This window comes from Aulostomus chinensis, chromosome 16, assembly GCF_037954235.1.
Source record: "Aulostomus chinensis isolate RoL2024-O1b breed Wild chromosome 16, RoL_Achi_v1.0, whole genome shotgun sequence".
NCBI lineage: Eukaryota > Metazoa > Chordata > Actinopteri > Syngnathiformes > Aulostomidae > Aulostomus > Aulostomus chinensis.
In genome coordinates this window covers 15,144,172-15,168,070 of record NC_141335.1, presented here as the reverse complement: position 1 = coordinate 15,168,070, position 23,899 = coordinate 15,144,172, and the positions used below count along the sequence as shown (strand labels likewise).

The 23,899-nt window shown below is 39.5% G+C and overlaps 1 long non-coding RNA gene and 1 pseudogene across 1 annotated transcript; both read right to left on the bottom strand.

Annotated features, from left to right (window-relative positions):
* Positions 1–8,753: 8,753 nt before the first annotated feature.
* LOC147247653 (uncharacterized) lies at positions 8,754–10,920 on the bottom strand (annotated as a pseudogene).
* A 415-nt stretch (positions 10,921–11,335) lies between these two features.
* LOC147247652 (uncharacterized) lies at positions 11,336–22,875 on the bottom strand. The gene is made up of 4 exons (XR_015109458.1): positions 22,840–22,875; positions 20,007–20,085; positions 19,710–19,857; positions 11,336–12,784 (listed from the first exon to the last, which is right to left on the bottom strand). It is a non-coding gene; the product is annotated as an uncharacterized LOC147247652 (long non-coding RNA).
* Between the last annotated feature and the right edge of the window lie 1,024 nt (positions 22,876–23,899).

The window sequence follows — 23,899 nt, the reverse complement described above, 5'->3', positions numbered from 1 at the left end:
CAGCTGCTTTCTCTGACCAATCATGTTGATAATAAGCATGTCCTGGAATTTTGCCATTGTTGTTTGAGACCCAACACTGAACATGACAAAATAAGATTCATCTCTAACAGTTCATTGTACTGCATCTTGAGTAATAAGTAAAAGCCCCTACCACTCACTTTTTCAAGCACTTTAGTATCCCAAAAAAAAGGCTTTAATTTACCTTTAAAAAAAAAAAAAGTTTGAGAGGTAAAAATACTCCAAATCATTTTTTTTCCATGATCTGATCAGATACCAGAGTGTAACTTTGTTCAGGACAATGTTTAGCATGAGTGAAGTGAGGGGGGAAAAATGAAGAGGCAGAAACAGTGGCGCAAAAAGGCATTTGAACATGAGTGTGCTTTTGGCCCACAGTCCATCACTTCGTAGGAGTCTTGGCCCACCAAAGGAAACACAAACTTGCTCTCCCAGTCAACTGCAGGTAAAGAGGTTGTTTCTCATTTCAGGGACAACAAACTTTTTTTCTCCATTTGTAAGCTTAGGAAACCAGTTTTATTGATCATCATAAAGTAGATTTGGGCCTGAGTGCTTTCCTTCCTCGAAATGTCAGTGGATGTTTCTATTGAATTGCAGACAAGTTTTTTGTTTGTTTTTTTAACAAGTGGAACAATGTGTAAAAAACATATTGTTACTTCTAGTAGTTGAGACGCATGTGCATTACTTTTGGACTCACCCACTGGCAAATGTTTTCAGATTTCTTATTTACCCTGATATGCAATGCATCGCTCCCTGCCTACTGAAGGCAAACCTCACCCATGTCTAAGGATGCTGCCAGGGATCACTGATAACTGTTGGCTACTAGTTCTGTCTGTTTTTAATCAGCTGTAAACTCTGGAGGCATTTCCACGTTCTTCATTCAAGCTTGGTTGGACACTGCTGTTACAGAGAAATATTGTGTCTTAAATAGTCTCTACTGCTACGACTACTACTACTTTGTTGAGCGTTTGTGCGAGTCTGGTACATTGGTGGCATTTCCCTGCATGGACTATGAACAATGGACAAATCGTCATATGCCCTTGGTTGAACCAGGTTGGAGAATATGAGTGAGTTTTTGGATAATTAATAAAGAAGCTTGTACAAATGTCTCATACTATGTGTAGACCTCTATAATCCTGCAAACTAATCAAGTCATATTTCAAATTTGTTAAATATATTTTGGGTTAACATTTATTTATTTGATATCATCTTGGCAAACAAGAAGATGCATACTGTTCATGACAGCCATCCGTAAGTTTATCGTGATAAATGGTGGTGGATGAGTGTTAGCATGCCTTTTATAAACAGACTAAAAATACACTTTTTTCTGAAACTACTTTTGTCTGCATTTTTAGGATTGCATACAACATCAGTCATGAATTAAAAATTAAGCAAAATTACCATTCTATAATGAGATATAATGATCTATCGTTATGTCATGTGCTTGAAGATGTGTCTATCATTTTATATAAATTCAATGGATTTAAAGGTACAAGCATGTCAAAATGATGTAAAATGATATCTTTATTTTAGGAGATTACCAGGCTTGTGTTGTATTTCCTTTTGAATCATGTATCCCCCTTTTTTTTTTGCCATTAATTGGCTTTAGTCAGTTTTCTGCACAGTGGCCCTGAAGGTCAAAGCACTACGATATTTCAGAAAACAACATTTCACAAAACGCGACAAAATGTCAGAAAACACAGTGGCATTTCAAAAACACAACAAAATTTCAGAAAATAAACAGAAAGAGTGGGACAAGAACTTGCTTGTGATTGGACTTGTACACTGGTGACTATTGTATGTCATTTCCCATTTCTGCTGTATTACGCTCAATCATTTTATATACACTCTATGCTCTCAACAGTGCATGAACACAAATCTCAAAATGTACTGAATTGAAGCTTACTTTGTGGATTTAAGTACATCTAGTTATGAATCACATGATCCTAGCTAGCAGCTCATCAAACTGGCCAGTCCTCATCCAAAAATACTGCTGGAAGCGTATATGCGGTGGGGGCCCTGTGTACGATGTGGGGTATGTATGTGGGACTGATGGCTGGAAGATTCACCTTTTAGGGTCAAATGGATGGCAATGTCCTGTTTTATCATGTTTACTTTTGTCTGTCTTTGATCACTCTCTGTAACTTAGATGTTGGCAGATTGTATTTTATGTTATATGCATATGTTGAAAATCAATCAAATTTGTTCGAATAAAAAGCATTGCTTGAAGGGTAGGCTATACATTGCATTTTAATATAACACTAATAATAATAATATTATTAGAATTTAATTCATGCATATATTCAATGTATTTCACATTATATATAATTAAATATATTTATATTCTCATTCATATATATATATATAAAATCTATCTATAAAAAATCATTTTATATTATAATTATATTATCATTACCCATATTATTACTTTTATTATTGATCTAATTAGCATTAATATTGTTGCTATTATTCTTATGTTAATATTATATTATATTAGAATTGTTATTGTTAGAATTACATCACTATCATCATCATTTTTTGTATTTTTGTAGACATAGGATCTGCTGTCTCTACCCTTTTTGAATATCAGACTGTCAGAAAAACTTGCAGGAACTTACAAACTATTTTTAAGACTATTCACAAGCTTTTGATGAACTGGAGATAAAACCCCTGAAAGAGAACCATTTTGCACAGTTTCTTTCCTGTGCTTCCACTCTGGTATTTTAATGAGTCGAGTTTTGCAATGTGGTGCAACCGAATTTGAGCAACACAGACACCACTAGTTTTATTAGGTTTGAATGGTGGTTGTCAGCGCCAAATTGTGTGTCCCCAGTATGTCCCCCAAGCAAAAACACATCATCTGTGTCAATGTCTTCATGGACCACATGCATGACTGCTGACATTTTGGGGGCTTGCTCTGAGTGGACCTGGCGAATCACCTGCTCTGCTGCCCTCATCACCTTGACTGTGCCTTCAGATGGAATCATAAGCCGACCATTTTTTCTGAGCACAAGTAGGTGGTGGCTCTCATCATGTGAAGAGTGTACGGCGTCTGTCACCAGGCTGGCACGGCACACATAGCAAGAGAGCCTTTTTAAAACCCGAGAAACCACAAACCCTGCGATGTAGACCAAAGCATTGTCCACAAGACCACCAAAGCATGTGGGAAGGTAGCTGTGGTCACACACGAGGGCTGCAAAGTTAACGAATGGGGAAGGGAGTTTGTCTGCAGTTTCGACAAGAGACATCTTGACAGCAGACAGAGAGGCTGTGTCATCCTGTGCTGCCATGTGGCCTTGCCCAGTTGGTGAGACACCACACCAGACCATCAGACGCCGGAAGCTGCCCTGGAACTGGCCAGCAGAGAGACTGGTGTTCCAACCCCCTTAAGGAGAAAAAAAAACAACACACACTCACACACTACAATTACACCACCGATCTTTACTTATTGTTTTATAAAGGCTGTAAAATGTGAACCTTACCTGATGCTCTGATTGAATTAAACAGAAGCTCCAAGTGATCTCGGCTGAACCTGTAGGTGCAGACATACCGCTGGACTTGGAGCAGCTCAGGAATCATCAGCATCAGGGTGTCAATGTTGATCACAAACCTGATAACAGACTACAGACTACAGACTTTTGGTGACGGAGCCTTCAGTGTTGCAGCCCCCACTCTTTGGAACTCTTACTCTTCTGAAATGCGTCATGCCCCAACCTCACCTCAAGACTCGCCTTCTCTCCATGCCATTTCCAAATTAACCATTCAGTGCTCTTCTTTATTCATCTATTTTATTTTTCACTGTAAAGTGACCATAGGTTTCTTAAAAGGCGCTGTATAAATTACAGTTATCATTATTACACAAACTTTACTTGCAGTACTGTTGTTGAGAGGTACACAGAGAGGTCAGTCATGGTGGGTGCCATCTTACCTGATGCATACCATATTGACACCTGTAAGACCTGAAAAAAAAAATTTTTTTCAACAGTAAAAATCATTGCATAAAGGAAAAAAAACTATAGAACAAAAGCTAATTTACACAACAAAAAAACAGAGCATCTTATAAACTCAATGCAGAATATGGGAACTGAGTACAGAATGAAACTGAATTCATTTGAACAGTAAAATCACAATGTTACAAAGACCTCTTTGATCGGTGAAGGGGTGTGTGTGCCATCTTTCACTGACAAACTGATCAAATACTCCCTGGCTCTCAACAAGAATGCCACTCTCTCTGTCCAATTCAAAGCTCTAAGGGGAGCTTAGAATCCTTTAGCTCAGGGATTGCGGCTGCTCAAGGTGTCAAAGAGCCTGTCAATAATCTAAAAACAAATATCATGTAAATTTACATTTACATGTTTTGAGCACTTCTCTCTGGTAATCCAGCTTCTTCCCACTGTCCAAAGACATGCAATTGGGGACTAGGCTGATTGATACTCTAAATTGACCGTAGGTGTGACTGTGAGTGTGAATGGTTGTTCGTCTCTGTATGTTGGCCCTGCGATGGACTGGCGACCTGTCCAGGGTGAACCCCGCCTCTCGCCCGTAGATGCTGGGATAGGCTCCAGCCCCCCCACGACTCTTAACAGGAATAAGCAGAAGAAAATGGATAGATGGATGGATGAGTCTCTCAGAAAACTATATGCCTTCAGACCATGAAGGTGTAGCGTAAGAGCAAACTCCCTCTGCTCCTTGGTGTACTCATGGCCCTTCTTTGCCAAGAGGTCTACCTGAAGATCTGAAATTCAGTAAGCATAAACTTATTGGTAAGATCCCTTTAAATAAGAAGTGTTTAACACAGACATAAGCATAAATTACCTATATTAAGTATTCAAATTAGTATTTCCATTTTACCTGAGTAACATTCAAGTCTGTCTTTCAGCTCTTCATTCATGAGGTTTTTCTCCCGCAGATCCTCGAGAAGAGAGTGCATATTTTTCTGCTATTCTTCTTCTCACGCTCCAGACTCTCCACTCTAGCCAGAGCTTCACTACGTCTGGCCTTTAGAACAGTGGGAGAAGCAGGCAAAGCATAATTGTGGTCCTAGTGGAAAGAGGGATGAAAATGTATGGTGATGTTTATAACTCATTACTCACTGATGTAGCTGGCCCAGATTTTTAATTTTATTTTTTTTTCTTTAATTTCATCCCTCAGCCCCACTGTTTGCATCCTGGATATGAGTGTCTTAGTGACAGGGAAATAACACACTACAGTATGCTTTTATTTGTACTCACGTGTAGTTCAGTGTGTTCCAAGATGGCGGCGCTTTAGGCACACCCCTCCACAGTCAATGCGGTGTCTAGTGTATGCACTGTATATGTGTCTATGGTCACAACCACACTCTCGACCTCGTCCTAACATGGAATTGAAGCTGAACCTCTCGTTGTACTTCAACAGAACGCGCTTTTGTCTGACCATCAATTAATCACTTTTGAATTTGTACTAATCGACTACACTCAGGAAGACTGTAGTTTCCAGACGTTTGTCTGATCAGGCTGTAGCTAGATTTAAGGAAGCGATTGGTGCTAAATTCAGTGTCACGTCCCATTGTAACAGAGGACACTGATGTCAACCTTAGTCCCTCGATAGTGCAGCAGGCACCTTAAGAACAACTTCAGACTCAATTGCCCCACTAAAAAAGAAATCTATAAATCCAAGGAAACAAGCAACTTCATGATAATAAAAACCTAAATGTAATGAAACATAAATGTGTCTACATATTTTCTACCATTTAATATCACAGAAAACATTTCGTCACAACTATTCTGAGGGGAACATTGAAATATTCTTGTTTTTTTTTTATTCTTTAAATAGACAGAAATGAGCTGGAGGCTCTAAACTGAAGAATCACAGAAGTCACTCTGTTAAAGTGCATCATAAATGACCTGCTGGTGACAGGCTTCAAGCCACCTTTCTTGCATGTAGATTTATTTGTATAGGCAATTTTATTTGTATAGCCCGTTTTCACAAACAGTTTGTCTCAAAGGGCTAGATGGCACATTGTCTTTATTTTTGTCTTCATTTTAAGGCCTAAAATGTATATTATCCTGTTCATTTAAAAAAAAAAAATTTTTTTAATTTGATTCGATTTTTCCGTCTGTACTAGCGAATGAAAGGTCTGTATAAAAGAGCTGCTTTAAATATCTGATGCTGCTTTAATTCTTTGTGCTTCTTTATGTGAAACTACGGAAGCATATTGCTGCCACACCAGGGAAAATAAAATGACATCAGTATCACGTCATAGCGAGATATGTTTCACATTATAACAAGATAATTTTCACATTATCACAAGATAAATTTCACATTATAACGAGATAAGTTTCACATTATAACGAGATAAGTTTCACATTATAACAAGATAAATGTCATTAAAACGAGATAACTTTCACGTTATGACGAGTTAAGTTTCACGTGATGACGAGATAAGTTGCATAAGTGGGACATCAAACGCCTGCGATTGCGCTTGGATCATGGCTCATTTACATGATTTGATATAATCTTACTTCAAGCTCGGTTTGAGACATGGCAAGATTCTTGCATTATTGAACACGGTGGATGCTATTGTGATTAGTATGCGTACACTAAGAAGGATTTTAAAAGGCATGGGGATGTACCAATGGAAAAATCAGTCTGACCCTTTGGAGGTGGTGGCATATCTTATTGATCAGCTGGAGGGACACGGAAGGCTCCATGGATACAAGATGCACCATTTCAATTGTATTCAAGCCGGGTATGTTGTCACTCAAAGTACAGTGAGGCATTTGCTGAAGGTTCTTGACTCCCGTGGTGTTGGACAGACGAAGACATGGACTGATGCGGCGTGCAGATACATGAACCCAGGGCCTAATTTTATGTGGCATGTCGACTCATATGACAAATTAAAACCATTTGGAATATGTATAAATGGAGCCACTGATGGCTTTTCGAGACTCATAATATGGCTTCATGCATATTCAACAAACAGCAACCCGAAGATAATTGCTGGTTATTTAATATCAGAAGTTAAGAAGAGGATAGGGACAGCAGCCATAATCCGTGCAGATTTGGGGACAGAAAATGTCACAATGGCAGGGATGCAGAGATTCTTACGATGGAGTGTGGATCGCAGGCACGTCACTAACTGTTACATTTCTGGGTCGAGCAATCACAATCAGCGGATCGAAAGCTGGTGGGCTTTTCTGAGAATGCATCATGCCCAGTACTGGATGAACCGTCTGCAGGAATTGAAAGACAATGACTGTTTCTCTGGAGACTGCTTGGACAAGCAGCTCGTCTTGTTTGCTTGTCTGAACATCATCAAGGTAAATCTGTTTCCATTCTGTCCATGAAGGGCGTGTCCGTGTGTGTGTGCATGCGTGCCGGGGCGCATGTATGCTTTCTGTCACCATCACAATGCTATGATGGCTTCAAGCAAAATAATGGATAATTTATTGTCTTCACTGCCAAAGTCATACAGTTATTGTGACACTACTGAGCAACTCCACTTTGTTATCGTTATATAGGCTATGGCTTCTTCCTACATTTTACAAGTTTTTTTGGCCCTCATCTCGACATAAACATTATGAGGAAAAGAATTCATTAATCTTTGTTGTCACTGGTAATTTTCTTCTACAGGAGGAGCTGCAGCAGGTTGCATATTTGTGGAATACTCACATTATCCGCAACTGCAGAAATGCTGTGGCTCCAAGTGGACGGCCATTTGTCATGTACACCGTCCCTCACCTATTTGGAGGACAAGATCACCTGAAAGAGGTCTCTGAAGAGGCTGTGGAAGCTTGTAAACAAGAATGCCAACAGAGAGGACCTGATGTTTGTGATGAAACAGTATGTTGCCTCATAATGGCAGAGAACTTCTTACTCTCACCCACTACAGCAGATGAAGCCATAGAGCTGTATCTCTTCTTGCAAGCATACTTAATGAAGGACTTACAAATTACTCCATAAGCTCTGGAGCATTAAGGCAGGGCTACTTCATGTTAAGTGATGCCTTGATTAGCTTTGAACATATATTCATTTGTGAGGAAAATATAAAAATCTACTATCATGTTTTGGTTTGCATTTCTGGATGCTTGACGCTTTTAATTTGCGATGCCATTTTGGAACATCTCTGGCCATAAGTGTTTATTTTGAGTTATGGTGATGGCACAGTGATTGCAAAGTGAAGCTGGATCAGGGATTTGATTCTAGAGTTTGTAACAAATTGCTGTTTTGCCAAGTCGTAGAGATGCAATGACCCTGAGCTGAGCAAGTTAGGGGTCAGCTGCTATATAATAAAAGTTAAATGAATGTAGTCATAAATAATTCTAATTTATCACTTTGTATGTTAACAGAAGAGCAATTGAAGCAAATGGCTTACCAAGGCATTTCAATGTGTGCATGTTGTCTTTGTTTCCAATGGATTGTTTGTTTGTCTTTAATGTCTTTTATTTGGAGTGGAAATATTAGGTGAAACTAAGACAGATTCTGTGAACTGCTAAAATTAAAAAAAATATCTATTTTTAAAAATAAATATACCATCTTAATGATAAAATAATTTATTTCATTATGATTTTCATTTATAGATAAGATAGAGGTTGTGATTATTGATATGGTTTCATGTCTCATTCCACAGCCCTCATTAATATACATGGGAGAAAACAATAATATTTGACACAACAAACATGACAGTGAATATTTATTTTGAAAGGTGCAATTGCACATTTATTTCCATTTAAGTGTGGTAACAACATGGAAAACAGCCATCACAATTTTACCAAGTGATGCCTCCACAAACAACTGCTGTTATAGTCAGTACAATTAACTAAAATCTTAAACAAGTAACAGTTTTCAAATGTAGGGTACAAGCTTGTCTTGAACAAACTGGCAGAGTCCTGCATCATCCAGTCCTCGAATGTACTGTTGCAGAAAACGAAAGCTCTGGTTCTCTGCATGAGTTGTGGGAGATGAATCTTCAAAATTTTTCTTGTTGTTGGCTTTTTTCCCTCATACATTTGCAGCAAATCTTGTGGGTTTACAAATGATTCCTTCAGAAACTGGCTAGCAACTGATGACATTTTTTCTGCCGCAAATCGTGGTTTTTGGATCAGCTGTTTGTGTACCACTTTCACAAGGATTTCTTTCAGATTCTCTAGTGTTTGGAGTGTTGTCACAGCCAATTGGTCCAAAAGATCAAGGAGTTCCTCCCTGTCCTCTTCTGAAAGATCGTTTTCTAAAGAAGCACAAACCAGATCCCTGTCTGACTGCTTCATGTAGAGAGGAAAACTTTCAAACAGCATGTCATCTGTGACTTTGTTCTCACCAAAAATGAGAGCCACTGTGAATACGGGGGCAAGGCGACAAGGAAAATATCCATGGTCTTGAAACCCTTTTTGCAAAATTCGACCGATGGATTTCCACTCTTCCTCCCCCCCATTTAGAGGACAGCAATGGAACCCTCGGGTCGTCTCCTTCAGTCGTGCGATCCACAGACTCAGTCCAGAATGTAAAAAAAACACGTCTCTGGAGACACCATCTGCATCAGCTCCCTTTTCGTCTACTCGTCCACTAGTCAAAGTTACCAATGACCTCCTACTAGCATCAGATGAGGGACTGGTCTCTGTGCTGGTCTTATTAGATCTTAGTGCAGCTTTTGATACCATTGATCACCATATCCTTCTATGGAGACTGGAACATGTCATTGGCATTAAAGGAACTGCACTTAACTGGTTCAGGTCATATTTACTAGGTCGATCTCAGTTTGTACTAACTAATGATAAACCCTCGGAAACCACTGCAGTCACTTATGGTGTTCCACAAGGCTCTGTGCTTGGACCAATCCTCTTCACCCTTTATCTGCTTCCTCTCGGTCACATTATTAGGAAACACTCAATTAATTTTCACTGTTATGCTGTTGACACAAAGCTGTTCTTATCAATGCATCCTCATGAAACAAATCAGCTGACTAAACTGGAGGCCTGTCTAAAGGAGATAAAAACTCGGATGACCCATAATTTCCTTTTATTAAACTCTGACAAAACTGAAGTCATTGTCCTGGGCCCAAAACATCTTAGAGACACCCTATCTAATGAGATAGGTACCCTGGAAGGTATTACCTTGGCCCCCAGCACGACCGTAAGGAACCTAGGAGTTCTCTTCTATCAGGATCTGTCCTTTAATGCCCACATTAAGCAAATTTCTAGGACTGCATTCTTTCATTTATGTGACATGGCTAAGACCAGGCACATCCTGTCTCAAACATATGCAGAAAAAACTAGTCCATGCCTTTGTCAATTCCAGGCTGGATTACTGCAATTCCCTCCTATCAGGCTGCACCAGTAGGTCCCTAAAGACTCTCCAGCTGGTCCAAAATGCTGCTGCTCACGTATTGCCAAGAACTAGTAGAAGAGACCTTGTCTCTCCTTTACTGGCTTCTCAGCATTGGCTCCCTGTCAAATTTAGAATAGAATTCAAAATTCTCCTTCTAACATACAAAGTCCTCAACAGTCAGGCTCCTTCATACCTGACAGAGCTCATAGTCCCCTATTATCCAGCTAGAACCCTTCGCTCCCAGGGTTACTGGTGGTTCCTAGAGTTTCTAAAAGTAGAATGGGAGCCAGAGCCTTCAGCTATCAGGCTCCCCTCCTGTGGAACCGTCTCCCAGTTTCGGTCCGGGATGCAGGCGTCTAGACCTTTAAGAGCAAACTAAAGACCTTCCTTTTTGATCAGGCTTAAAGTTAGGGCTGCTTAGGTTGGCCCTTAGATATGCTGCTATAGGCTTAGGCTGCTGGGGGATCTCCCATGGTGCACTGGGCTTCTCTTTTCTCCTCTCTTCCTTCTTTGTCCTCCTGTATGGTGGCTCTGTGTATACAAGTAAAAATACACTTACGTGTTCTTGCTCTATGCGTGAGATGCACCCCTCTGGTATTCCATGCTTTCGAAGAAATCTCCATAGTGGGTCATCTGTATTTGATGCCATAATCCCTGTGGTCCACAGCGGCCCACCTCCGCCTGAGACCTCGCCTGAATGTGAAATTTATCTCGCCGTTACCTGAAACTTAACTCGTTATAACATTAAACTTAACTCATCATAACGTGAAACTTAACTCGTTATAATGTGAAATGTATCTCGTTATAACGTGAAACATATCTCGTTATAACGTGAAACTTACCTCGTTATAACGTGAAATTTATCTCGTTATAATGTGAAACTTATCTCGTTATAACGTGAAATTTATCTCATAATGTGAAATGTATCTCGTTATAACGTGATACTTATGTTATTTTATTTTCTCTGGTGTGGCAGCAATACGCTTCCGTATGAAACAACTTGCACTCTGAAAGAAAGGTGAAATAAAAAGCACTGGTTCTTTCTTAGGCATTCTGACACACTTGTTGGTTCTGTGTGGAAATGAAGTTTTTTTTCTCAATACAGCAGCAGAAAGAACAGAAATTTACAGCAAAAAAAAAAAAAAAAACTGATGAAATTGATAGACTAACATTGATTTTTGGAATGACATGACTGCATAGACAGGTTATTCACATATCAAAGAGATGACAAAAGATGAGGGGATGAAGCAGCAAGGACCAACTGGACCTCACATCGAAAACACTCCTCTTCGCTACTTTGATGATGTGAAAGCAGCTGCATCAAACATGCTCAATTCAGTAGAGAATGTTCTGATGGACTCGGGGTTTCACATCACAAATATGCTGTCTCATACGGATGTTTTGCTGTCGCAGCCACTGACCAGAGAGGAATTTCTTCAATACTCTCGTTCCATTACGCTGGATCCCAACACAGCCCATGCACAGCTGTTCTTATCTGAGAGGAACAGAGCAGCAAAATTAATGTCAGAGGAACAATCTTATTCTCCTCACCCAGACAGATTCGGGCATCATCCTCAGGTCCTCAGCAGAGAGAGCATGACTGGCCGTTGTTACTGGGAAGTGGAGTGGACGGGAGCTGCAGGGACTACGGCAGTCTCATACAAGGACATCGGCAGAGCAGAGAAAGGCCTTGATTGTAGATTGGGACAAAATGGCATATCTTGGGCTCTGACTTGTGAAAATCAAAGTTTTAAGGTGTTGTATAACAATTACATCATGTCGATGGCCATAGGTCCTGTGTCACACGAAATAGGAGTGTACCTAGATCAGTACGCAGGAGAGCTGGCCTTCTTCAACATCAGGGAAAATCAACAGATGGATTTACTCTACTGTATTGAGGCCAACTTCACTCAGCCTCTCCATGCTGGATTCCATTTCATGAACGTTGGAGACACAGTTGAGTTGATCAACCCTATGAGTCAGTAAGCAGTTATCAAAGCTGAGAGGAGTGGATTTTCATCAACGCTTGGAGGTCAAAGCCATTTTTTTTCTTTGATTTTTTTTTTAAAAAACGAAGCTCGGAAAGACTCAGTACTGCAACAAACATCCCTCAATCCATTCATCTTCTACCACTTATCCTGTTAAGGGTTGCGGGGGGGCGGGGGGGGCAGCCTTCAGACGAAAGGTGGGATTCACCCTGGACGGGTCACCAGTCCATCGCAAGACCACCCCTTATAGACAGACAACCATTCACACTCACAGCCACGTCAGTATCTGATTTACCTCGTCCCTTCTTGCATGTCTTTGGACTGTGGGAGGAAGCTGGAGTACCCGGAGAGAACCCACGCAGACACAGGGAGAACATGCAAACTCCACACAGAAAGATCCCCTGATCCAGGCGGGGCTCGAACCCGGAACCTTCTTGCTGTGAGGCAACAGTGCTGACCGCTGCATCCCTGTGCTGCCCCTGTAGCAAACAAACATCTTTCATTTCCCATGAAAACAGAATTCAATCAACAGAATTGTTTTGTAAGATACAGTGGTGTCAAATTAATCTGTTGGAATTGTGTGAAGAATAAAGGAAAAACTAAATGAAAACTGTCGGTTTGTCACTTAATTTTTTTAAGATTGGCTCCTCCTCTACCTGCTTTGCGGTAAGCGTGTGGCCTCACTTCCTGTTTCTGTGCATTGCTGAAAGCTAAAAGTGCAATAATCCCTGTTAATTCCTTTTTCGTTGACTAATTACCTGCCAAAACTACATATTTTTTTGATTTATTTGGCCAAAGTTTAAAGACTGTCTTGTAGCCACAGTCTTTCTTTCTTGTAAACTCTCCACTCTAAGCTAGCAATGGCTTCTCCCTCTCACTGTCCTCTCTCCTGCTTGGTATGCCACATGTTCGGTTACTCCTCAGCCTCATTTAGTAACACTGATAAGTGTGTTAAATGTGTGGGTTTTTTTTTAAATCAGGCTTCTAGTTGGCAGAAGTTTAGTTATAAATCCCAAACCCTAAATAAGTTTCAATTCATTTGAAGGCCTGATTCTTTGTTTGTCTAATCCAGCCTGGAAAACTCTACAGCCACTTTTATTCATTATTTTGTACTGCCCCCCCTGGTCCTGACCTTGAATTCTTAACTAAACTCTCAGAGTTTATATCCAGTTTAGTTCTTAAATCAGCTAAAGTCATTATTGTAGGTGACTTCAATATTCATGTGGATGTTGATAACGACAGTCTGGGTACTGCATTTATATCTCTTCTAGACTGAATTGGTTTCCATCAGTCTGCTGTCAATCTCCTGTCAAGTCACTGAAATTCCGAGCTGAAAGAACATGATATGCTAACATTCTGAAAATGATCTCACTTATTGACAAGCAAAGGAATCCAGTCATGTCAGTGATCTCCTGTCAAGTCACTGAAATTCTGATTTGACAGAACTGTAAATGCAAACATTCGGAAATGATCTCATTTATTGACAAGCAAAGAAAAGGAATCAAGTCATGTCAGTGATCTCCTGTCAAGTCACTGAAATTCCGAGTTGACAGAACATGAAATGCTAACATTCTGAAAATGATCTCACTTATTGACAAGCAAAGGAATCCAGTCATGTCAGTGATCTCCTGTCAAGTCACAGAAATTCCAAGTTGACAGAACATTAAATGTTAACATTCTGAAAATGATCTCACTTATTGACTAGCAAAGGAATCCAGTCATGTCAGTGATCTCCTGTCAAGTCACTGAAATTCTGATTTGACAGAACTGTAAATGCAAACATTCGGAAATGATCTCATTTATTGACAAGCAAAGAAAAGGAATCCAGTCATGTCAGTGATCTCCTGTCAAGTCACTGAAATTCTGATTTGACAGAACATGAAATGCTAACATTCTGAAAATGATCTCACTTATTGACAAGCAAAGGAATCCATTCATGTCAGTGATCTCCTGTCAAGTCACAGACATTCCGAGTTGACAGAACATTCAATGCTAACATTCTCAAAATGATCTCACTTATTGACTAGCAAAGAAATCCAGTCATGTCAGTGATCTCCTTTCAAGTCACAAAAAATTCCAAGTTGACAGAACATTCAATGCTAACATTCTGAAAATGATCTCACTTATTGACAAGCAAAGGAATCCAGTCATGTCAGTGATCTACTGTCAAGTCACTGAAATTCTGATTTGACAGAACTGTAAATGCAAACATTCGGAAATGATCTCATTTATTGACAAGCAAAGAAAAGGAATCCAGTCATGTCAGTGATCTCCTGTCAAGTCACTGAAATTCCGAGCTGACAGAACATGAAATGCTAACATTCTGAAAATGATCTCACTTATTGACAAGCAAAGGAATCCAGTCATGTCAGTGATCTCCTGTCAAGTCACAGAAATTCCAAGTTGACAGAACATTAAATGTTAACATTCTGAAAATGATCTCACTTATTGACTAGCAAAGGAATCCAGTCATGTCAGTGATCTCCTGTCAAGTCACTGAAATTCTGATTTGACAGAACTGTAAATGCAAACATTCGGAAATGATCTCATTTATTGACAAGCAAAGAAAAGGAATCCAGTCATGTCAGTGATCTCCTGTCAAGTCACTGAAATTCCGAGTTGACAGAACATGAAATGCTAACATTCTGAAAATGATCTCACTTATTGACAAGCAAAGGAATCCATTCATGTCAGTGATCTCCTGTCAAGTCACAGACATTCCGAGTTGACAGAACATTAAATGCTAAATTCTGAAATGATCTCACTTATAGACAAGCAAAGGAATCCAGTCATGTCAGTGATCTCCTGTCAAGTCACAGAAATTCTGAGTTGACAGAACTGTACATGCTACATTAACCCTTTCACCCTCGGCTTTTACCATCATTGAACTACTTCCAGCGTCAAATATTTTCAAAGAGACATATGGCACAATAAAATAACCTGTCTTCGGTAAACTTTAACTCTCACTCTTAATAATCACTGAGAGGCTATGGGAATAAGTATGGTTATGATAAGCCAATGGAATGTTACCCATTGATTGACAGAATTCAATGTACGTGTGCAGTTGTTCAGGAAAATAGGATAAATACCACCACAAACAGTCTCTGAATTTCAAGGGTGTATTCAATGAAAATTCAGGTATTTCACATTTCAGAACATAAATCACTGTACGAATAATAAGAAAGCCTAAAAAGAAAGAAGAGAACAAGGTATTTGTAGTCTTTCGCCTTCATTCATCTGTAGAAACCTCACTCAGCAGCCCTGGCAGATCATTGACGAATAGCAGGAGAGCCCCCATTTCAGTGATCTCCTGTCAAGTCACAAAAATTCGGAGTTGACAGAACATTAAATGCTAAATTCTGAAAATGATCTCACTTATTGACTAGCAAAGGAATCAGGTCATTTCAGTGATCTCCTGTCAAGTCACACGAATTCCAAGTTGACAGAACATTAAATGCTAACATTCTGAAAATGATCTTACTTATTGACAAGCAAAGGAATCCAGTCATGTCAGTGATCTCCTGTCAAGTCACAGAAATTCCAAGTTGACAGAACATTAAATGCTAACATTCTGAAAATCATCTAACTTATTGACTAGCAAAGGAATCCAGTCATGTCAGTGATCTCCTGTTCAGTCAAAGAAATTCCAAGTTGACAGAACATTAAATGCAAACATTCAGAAACGATCTCATTTATTGACTATCAAAGAAAAGGAATCCAGTCATGTCAGTGATCTCCTGTCAAGTCACAGAAATTCCGAGTTGACAGAACATTAAATGCTAAATTCTTAAATGATCTCACTTAAAGACAAGAAAAGGAATCCAGTCATGTCAGTGATCTCCTGTCAAGTCAAAGAAATTCCGAGTTGAATGAACATTCAATGCTAACATTCTGAAAATGATCTCACTTATTGACTAGAAAAGGAATCCAGTCATGTCAGTGATCTCCTGTCAAGTCACTGAAATTCCGAGTTGACAGAACATTCAATGCTAACATTCTGATAATGATCTCACTTATTGACAAGCAAAGGAATCCAGTCATGTCAGTGATCTCCTGTCAAGTCAAAGAAATTCTGAGTTGACAGAACATTCAATGCTAACATTCTGAAAATGATCTCACTTATTCACTAGAAAAGGAATCCAGTCATGTCAAGTCAATGCTACATTTACCCTTTCACCCTCGGCTCCTACTATCATTGAACTACTTCCAGCGTCAAATATTTTCAAAGAGACATATGGCACAATGAAATAACCTGTCCTGGGTAAACTTTAACTCTCACTCTTTTAATAATCACTGAGAGGCTATGGGAATAAGTATGGTTATGATAAGCCAATGAAATAATACCAATTGATTGACAGAATTTAATTAACCTGTGCAGTTGTTCAGGAAAATAGGATAAATACCACCACAAACAGTCTCTGAATTTCAAGGGTGTATTCAATGAAAATTCCGGTATTTCACATTTCAGAACATAAATCACTGTACGGATAATAAGAAAGCCTAAAAAGAAAGAAGAGAACAAGGTATTTGTAGTCTTTCGCCTTCATTCATCTGTAGGAACCTCACTCGGCAGCCCTGACACAGATACCCCCTCGGTACATCATCGACGAATAGCAGGAGAGCCCCCACTCCGCACACAGCAGACCACACTAAGGTACCTGCAACGCATCCGTTGAATCTCCTTCCTACCGCAGTCCCCCTCTCGTCCAGCAGGTGAGGGAGAATCAGGCCAATGTCTCCCTCCCTGACGACGGCAGGGTTGCTAGGCTAGTTGGCTGAGCAGGCGAACGAGGCCACTTAGCTTGCCTCCAAGTTGTAAAAACAAAAAACAAACAGGTTGTAAAAACAAAAAACAAACAGGGGCTGTCAACAAGCGCCCTCAACAAGCGCATGGCACAACATAGAAGAGCCAACTCTGGAGGACAGGACTCAGCGGTTTTCCTCCACCTCAAGGAGGAAAGCCACTCCTTCCAGGACGACCATGTCCAAATCCTCGACAGAGAGGACAGATGGTTTGAAAGAGGAGTTAAAGAAGCCATCCACGTCAGGAAAGAGAAACCATCTTTGAACAGAGGAGGTGGACTGCGACATTTCCTTTCACCTATTTACAACCAAGTCCTTTCAAAGCTTCCCCAAAGAGTTCAGCTGAAAGACCCATGTGGAACGGCTGATGCCAGCACAGCCCATTAGCATCTGAGTGGTCGGTGAAACTCCCAAACGACCACCCCTGAAACTCCCTGACACCGCACAACGACTGTCGTTTGGGGAGGCCAGGTGAGTCTCGGGAGGGTCGTGTCCACCACAATAGCACTGACCACTCCCACATAGGTTTATAAGCTGGAGTTTCCACACTCTTCACTAGAACTGAAGAAGCCACTCGGATGAGAGGTGAAACGTCTTCAAGATAAACTTACGTCCAGTTGACCAGATTTTACTTCGCTTCGATCTACGATGACCTGGATGAATGAGAACCTACACAGACATCTTTTCTGCACTACGCTGAAAAAACAAATCAGGTCAAAAGCAAGTCAATACCCTCGCAGGTTATGACCACTTTAAAGCCAATGGAATTATTATCATACTTCTGGGGGCGACAAAAAGCCTTAAAATGTATTAGAAAGTATGCATAATGAAAGGAAAAATATTCATGTTTAATATTTAACATCTTAATGGACAAACGTTTGAAGAACACAAATTAACATCACCTCAGTACCAGTGATGCATCTTTAGACCTGCAATGTTTCACCATGAAAATGAGAAATGATCTCCTTCATTTACTCCCTCAAAAACTGCAATTCCTTAGGGTCACAGGTATTCTGAGTTGAAAGAACTGTAAATGCTAAAATTCTAAAATTATCCCATTTATTAACTAGCAAAGTAAAGGAATCCAGTCCTGTTGTGATCTCCTGTCATATCACAGATATTCTTAGTTGACAGAACTTTAAATGCAAACATTCGGAAATGTTCTCATTTATTGACAAGCAAAGAAAAGTAATCCAGTCATGTCAGTGATCTCCTGTCAAGTCAAAGAAATACCGAGTTGACAGAACATTAAATGCTAACATTCTGAAAATGATCTCACTTATTGACTAGCAAAGGAATCCAGTCATGTCAGTGATCTCCTGTCAAGTCAAAGAAATTCCGAGTTGACAGAACATTAAATGCTAACATTCTGAAAATGATCTCACTTATTGACAAGCAAAGGAATCCAGTCATGTCAGTGATCTCCTGTCAAGACAAAGAAATTCCGAGTTGACAGAATATTAAATGCTAAGATTCTGAAAATGATCTCTTATTGACGAGCAAAGGAATCCAGTCATGTCAGTGATCTCCTGTGAAGTCACTGAAATTCTGAGTTGACAGAACATTAAATGCTAACATTCTGAAAATGATCTCACTTATTCACAAGCAAAGGAATACAGTCATGTCAGTGATCTCCTGTCAAGTCACAGAAATTGCGAGTTGACAGAACATTAAATGCTAATATTCGGAAATGATCTCACTTATTGACTAGCAAAGAAAAGGAATCCAGTCATGTCAGTGATCTCCTGTCAAGTCACTGAAATTCCGAGTTGACAGAACATTAAATGCTAAATTCTGAAATGATCTCACTTATAGACAAGCAAAGGAATCAAGTCATGTCAGTGATCTCCTGTCAAGTCACAGAAATTCCGAGTTGACAGAACATTAAATGCTAACATTCTGAAAATGATCTCTTATTGACTAGCAAAGGAATCCAGTCATGTCAGTGATCTACTGTCAAGTCAAAGAAATTCCGAGTTGACAGAACATGAAATGCTAACATTCTGAAATGATCTCATTTATAGACAAGCAAAGGAATCCAGTCATGTCAGTGATCTCCTGTCAAGTAACTGAAATTCCGAGATGACAGAACATTAAATGCTACATTTACCCTTTCACCCTCGGCTCCTACTATCATTGAACTACTTCCAGCTTAAAATATTTTCAAAGAGACATATGGCACAATGAAATAACCTGTCCTGGGTAAACTTTAACTCTCACTCATTTAATAATCACTGAGTGGCTATGGGAATAAGTATGGTTATGATAAGCCAATGAAATAACACCAATTGATTGACAGAATTTAATTTACCTGTGCAGTTGTTCAGTAAAATAGGATAAATACCACCACAAACAAAGTCTCTGAATTTCAAGGGTGTATTCAATGAAAATTCAGGTATTTCACATTTCAGAACATAAATCACTGTACGGATAATAAGAAAGCCTAAAAAGAAAGAAGAGAACAAGGTATTTGTAGTCTTTCGCCTTCATTCATCTGTAGGAACCTCACTCGGCAGCCCTGGCACAGATACCCCCTCGGCACATCATCGAAGAATAGCAGGAGAGCCCCCACTAAGCACACAGCAGACCACACTAAGGTACCTGCAACGCATCCGTTGAATCTCCTTCCTACCGCAGTCCCCCTCTCGTCCAGCAGGTGAAGGAGAATCAGGCCAACGTCTCCCCCACTGACGACGGCAGGGTTGCTAGGCTAGTTGGCTGAGCAGGCGAACGAGGCCACTTAGCTTGCCTCGAAGTTGTAAAAACAAAAAACAGGTTTTCAAACTCACACTCATGGCAGTAAAGACTCCCTGGTTCTCACGTAAAAGCGCGCTTGCTCAGCACTGTCTTTCGTTCCACATAAAAGGATAAAAAACTTTTTTTTTTTACTGAAATTACCATTCGAAGGACCGCTCATCTTCGCGATGTGAAGCGTGTCCATCCACTTGTGCCTGACAGTCCTCTTTTCCGAACTACGCTGAAAAAACAAATCAGGTCAACAGGAAGTCAATACCCTCGCAGGTTATGACCACTTGAAAGCCAATGGAATTATTATCATACTTCTGGGGGCGAAAAAAAGCCTTAAAATGTATTAGAAAGTATGCATAATGAAAGGAAAAATAATCATGTTTAAAATTTAACATCTTAATGGAAAAACGTTTGAAGAACACAAATTAGCATCACCTCAGTACCAGTGATGCATCTTTAGACCTGCAATGTTTCACCATGAAAATGAGAAATGATCTCCTTCATTTACTCCCTTAAAAATGAAATTCCTTCAGGTCACAGGTATTCTGAGTTGAAAGAACTGTAAATGCTAAAATTCTAAAATGATCCCATTTATTAACTAGCAAAGTAAAGGAATCCAGTCCTGTTGTGATCTCCTGTCATATCACAGATATTCTTAGTTGGCGGAACTTTAAATGCAAACGTTCGGAAATGTTCTCATTTATTAACAAGCAAAGAAAAGGAATCCAGTCATGTCAGTGATCTCCTGTCAAGTCACTGAAATTCCGAGTTGACAGAACATTAAATGCTAACATTCTGGAATGATCTCACTTATAGACAAGCAAAGGAATCCAGTCATGTCAGTGATCTCCTGTCAAGTCACTGAAATTCTGATTTGACAGAACTGTAAATGCAAATATTCAGAAATGATCTCATTTATTGACAAGCAAAGGAAAGAAATCCAGTCATGTCAGTGATCTCCTTTCAAGTCAAAGAAATTCCAAGTTGACAGAACATGAAATGCTAACATTCTGAAAATGATCTCACTTATTGACAAGCCGAGGAATCCAGTTATGTCAGTGATCTCCTGTAAAGTCACAAAAAATTCCAAGTTGACAGAACATTAAATGCTAACATTCTGAAAATGATCTCACTTATTGACAAGCAAAGGAATCCAGTCATGTCAGTGATCTACTGTCAAGTCAAAGAAATTCCGAGTTGAAAGAACATTAAATGCTAACATTCTGAAATGATCTCATTTATAGACAAGCAGAGGAATCCAGTCATGTCAGTGATCTCCTGTCAAGTCACTGAAATTACGACTTGACAGAACATTAAATGCTAACATTCGGAAATGATCTCATTTATAGACAAGCAAAGGAATCCAGTCATGTAAGTGATCTCCTGTCAAGTCAAAGAAATTCCGAGTTGTCAGAACATTTAATGCTAACATTCTGAAAATGATCTCACTTATTGACAAGCAAAGGAATCCAGTCATGTCAGTGATCTACTGTCTAGTCAAAGAAATTCCGAGTTGACAGAACATTAAATGCTAACATTCTGAAATGATCTCATTTATAGACAAGCAAAGGAATCCAGTCATGTCAGTGATCTCCTGTCAAGTCACAGAAATTCCACGTTGACAGAACATTAAATGCTAAATTCTTAAATGATCTCACTTAAAGAAGAGAAAAGGAATCCAGTCATGTCAGTGATCTCCTGTCAAGTCAAAGAAATTCCGAGTTGAATGAACATTCAATGCTAACATTCTGAAAATGATCTCACTTATTGACTAGAAAAGGAATCCAGTCATGTCAGTGATCTCCTGTCAAGTCAAAGAAAGTCTGACTTGACAGAACATTAAATGATAACATTCTGAAAATGATCTCACTTATTGAAAAGCAAAGGATTCCAGTCATGTCAGTGATCTACTGTCAAGTCAAAGAAATTCCGAGTTGAAAGAACATTAAATGCTAACATTCTGAAAATGATCTCCATTATTGACAAGCAAAGGAATCTAGTCATGTCAGAGATCTCCTGTAAAGGCAAAGAAATTCCGAGTTGACAGAACATTCAATGCTAACATTCTCAAAATGATCTCACTTATTGACAAGCAAAGGAATCCAGTCATGTCAGTGATCTCCTTTCAAGTCACAAAAAATTCCAAGTTGACAGAACATTCAATGCTAACATTCTGAAAATGATCTCACTTATTGACAAGCAAAGGAATCCAGTCATGTCAGTGATCTCCTGTCAAGTCACTGAAATTCAGAGCTGACCGAATATTAAATGCTAAATTCTGAAATGATCTCACTTATTGACTCGCAAAGGAATCCAGTCATGTCAGTGATCTCCTTTCAAGTCACAAAAAATTCCAAGTTGACAGAACATTCAATGCTAACATTCTGAAAATGATCTCACTTATTCACTAGAAAAGGAATCCAGTCATGTCAGTGATCTCCTGTCAAGTCACTGAAATTCCGAGATGACAGAACATTAAATGCTACATTTACCCTTTCACCCTCGGCACCTGCTATTATTGAACTGCTTCCAGCATCAAATATTTTCAAAGAGACATATGGCACAATGAAATAACCTGTCCTGGGTAAACTTTAACTCTCACTCTTTTAATAATCACTGAGAGGCTATGGGAATAAGTATGGTTATGATAAGCCAATGAAATAATACCAGTTGATTGACAGAATTTAATTAACCTGTGCTGTTGTTCAGGAAAATAGGATAAATACCACCACAAACAAAGTCTCTGAATTTCAAGGGTGTATTCAATGAAAATTCCGGTATTTCACATTTCAGAACATAAATCACTGTACGGATAATAAGAAAGCCTAAAAAGAAAGAAGAGAACAAGGTATTTGTAGTCTTTCGCCTTCATTCATCTGTAGGAACCTCACTCGGCAGCCCTGACACAGATACCCCCTCGGTACATCATCGACGAATAGCAGGAGAGCCCCCACTCTGCACACAGCAGACCACACTAAGGTACCTGCAACGCATCCGTTGAATCTCCTTCCTACCGCAGTCCCCCTCTCGTCCAGCAGGTGAGGGAGAATCAGGCCAACGTCTCCCCCCCTGACGACGGCAGGGTTGCTAGGCTAGTTGGCTGAGCAGGCGAACGAGGCCACTTAGCTTGCCTCCAAGTTGTAAAAACAAAAAACAAACAGGTTTTCAAACTCACACTCATGGCAGTAAAGACTCCCTGGTTCTCACGTAAAAGCGCGCTTGCTCAGCACTGTCTTTCGTTCCACATAAAAGGATAAAAACTTTTTTTTTTTACTGAAATTACCATTCGAAGGACCGCTCTGCCTCGCGACATGAAGCGTGTCCATCCACTTGTGCCTGACAGTCCTCTTTTCCGAACTACGCTGAAAAAACAAATCAGGTCAACAGGAAGTCAATACCCTCGCAGGTTATGACCACTTGAAAGCCAATGGAATTATTATCATACTTCTGGGGGCGAAAAAAAGCCTTAAAATGTATTAGAAAGTATGCATAATGAAAGGAAAAATAATCATGTTTAACATTTAACATCTTAATGGACAAACGTTTGAAGAACACAAATTAGCATCACCTCAGTACCAGTGATGCATCTTTAGACCTGCAATGTTTCACCATGAAAATGAGAAATGATCTCCTTCATTTACTCCCTTAAAAATGAAATTCCTTCAGGTCACAGGTATTCTGAGTTGAAAGAACTGTAAATGCTAAAATTCTAAAATGATCCCATTTATTAACTAGCAAAGTAAAGGAATCCAGTCCTGTTGTGATCTCCTGTCATATCACAGATATTCTTAGTTGGCGGAACTTTAAATGCAAACGTTCGGAAATGTTCTCATTTATTAACAAGCAAAGAAAAGGAATCCAGTCATGTCAGTGATCTCCTGTCAAGTCACTGAAATTCCGAGTTGACAGAACATTAAATGCTAACATTCTGGAATGATCTCACTTATAGACAAGCAAAGGAATCCAGTCATGTCAGTGATCTCCTGTCAAGTCACTGAAATTCTGATTTGACAGAACTGTAAATGCAAATATTCAGAAATGAT